Genomic DNA, 2,564 nt, shown 5'->3' with positions numbered 1-2,564 from the left:
ACATTTGACCTGTGATCTCATCGTCGAAACATCTTTGGGAATGGAAATCCCATTTTTTCATACTTATTATCAGTGGTGTTTGAGGCTGGCATTTGTTTTTGTTTTGTAAATTCCATGGCCATTTTCTTTTTCTTTAATAGATCATAGAGTAAGGAAACTTCTTGACCCTACAAGGTAGGAAATTTATATATAGCAACTCATGTGAAGCTGTGCGTTCATAGAAAAGTCGAGCGAAATATGTATTATTTTAAATTATAGATTCTTTAAATCTCAACAAACAAGAGTAGCTCTTAAGGCGGCAGACTACTAAATATTTTTGAAAACTAATACATTTTTTCTTTTGCCAGTTTTTCGTAAATGGAAAGAGGTAATAAAATGTAACTTAGCACAATAATCGACAATGTTATTCTACACCCGAAAATATGAATCGGAAGAATTTTCAGTGTTGACATCCATAGAAATTACAGTGTGACAAGAATTTGAATTACTCAAAAATCTGCGTTAAGGCAGCGACTAGAAAAATAAACTCAACGGTAATTGATGACTTATCAACCTCTCTATTTTCCTTGTTTACTACTTTTTAAATAGCATTTCTTTTTATTTTATAAAACTTACATAAATTATTACAAAATAAATAAGTTATTACAAAATAGATAGAAACATTATTTAAAAAGTAGTAAACAAGAAACATAGACAGCATGATAAGTCATCAATTACCATTGAGTTCATTTTTCTAGTCGCTGCCTCAACCTAGATTTTTGAGTAATTCAAATTCTGGTCACACTGTCATTTTTATGAATGGAAACCCTGAAAATTCTTCCGATTCGTATTTTCAGGTGTAGAATAACATTATCTATTATTGTGGTAAGTTACATTTTATTACCTCTTTCCACTTACGAAAATCGGGCCAAAGAAAAATTATCAGTTTTTCAAAAATATTTAGTAGTCTGCCCCCTTAATAGTGTTAAATATATGCAACATCACTTTTTCTTAGCTTATTAATTTATATTACGAAACATTTTATTTATTCTTTCAAAAAAACGACAGTTTTAGCAAGTTAATTTTACTGACTTCTTCTTGAGATCTTTAAATGTATTTTACGCGAAATTTAACTACTGCACTATGTAGTTTTAATATTAATCTTTAAAAAAAACTAAAGCAATATTATACTTATATTTTAGAAAATCTGAAAGCAAGGGACACTTAAATAGACCAGAAGGAGAAATTAGTAAAATCAAACCACTAAAATTTCGTCATATATATACAGGGTGTCCAATATACAATGCAACCCGGAGTTTGGGATAGTAGAACTTTTGAACCTGAAGTAATACACGAATAATGGTTATACCAAAATGAAGCTTTGTTCATGCACATATTTTTAAACTAGGAAGCAACGATTGAAACCACACAGTGTTGTCAGATGTAACCGAAGGTGTAAATCAATTTTTTTGCAAAACATGTAAATTGACTCATAACTCATACGTGTGGATAACTACTTAATTAGCCAGCAGCATTTTCTTGATAACTATTGGCCGAATCGGAACAAAATTCGGTGGTGGGCAGCCCTCAACCTAATTAAGATCTCTACATTTGCTGGTCTAGTTTGGCCAAGTTTTGGGCTTGATTTGCGTGTGGTAATTTATTTATCGGTAATCTCTTGTCAGTTCCAATCTAAAGGATTTGCCATTACAGAAAGCCACTCGTAACTATTTATCGATTTTGCTTTATAGTATTCAACGTAAAACCGGAAATGGTTTATTTCTACCACTTTCGGTTGGTAACGAAAGGAGATGTAAAATATTCTTGGAATGCTTAATCGATTGCCGAAAACTGTTTTTGTTTTTTAGTGGTCAACGTTAAAATTTGGAAAAGGTTGATTTCTACCACTTTCGGTTTATGGATAACTTCAATTAACTAGCTCCTCCGAAATAATTACTCTACCCATAGTTTGCAAAAAAAATAAATAAATATATAAAATAAAATAAAAATTTGCTTTCTTTCAAGAGCTATCGTGCGCAGTAACTTAGTCGCAGCAGCTATCGTGGTCTATTATTATTATTATTATTATTATTATTATTATTATTATTATTATTATTATTATTATTATTATTATTATTATTATTATTATTATTATCGCGTCTATGTTCTGTTATTCTTTTAACGGTTAGAGGAAAGGTTCATTTTTTCTAGTCTCACTTTATCTATAATGCTACTTCGGTATTATCCCTTTCCGGATGCCGGCTTTTTGGACTATTTTTTAGACTTTCAATCAAGCAGCTGGCTTTCAAATGGTACCACTTGCATGCTCATACCATATACCAGGAGTGGGAAAAATGTTGTCAAAGGGAATTTTTTCTCGCAATTTGGGCCCCTCTGGAGCGGCCCTGTGTAAACGTAGCCATCTAAAAAAATCTGGTAAATAGTACTTGGTATACTGAATGTGTGTACCAAATTTCAAGTTTCTATCTTGAATACCAAGGGCGGGAGAAATTTTATCAGGAATTTTCACCATACCCCAAATTACCGTAAAACACCATGATCTCAGGTAAAAAATTTCCTGAGAC

Source organism: Thermobia domestica, chromosome 10 (assembly GCF_964235325.1).
Source record: "Thermobia domestica chromosome 10, izTheDome1.hap1.1, whole genome shotgun sequence".
Taxonomy (NCBI): Eukaryota; Metazoa; Arthropoda; class Insecta; order Zygentoma; family Lepismatidae; genus Thermobia; species Thermobia domestica.
This window is presented reverse-complemented; position numbering follows the sequence as displayed.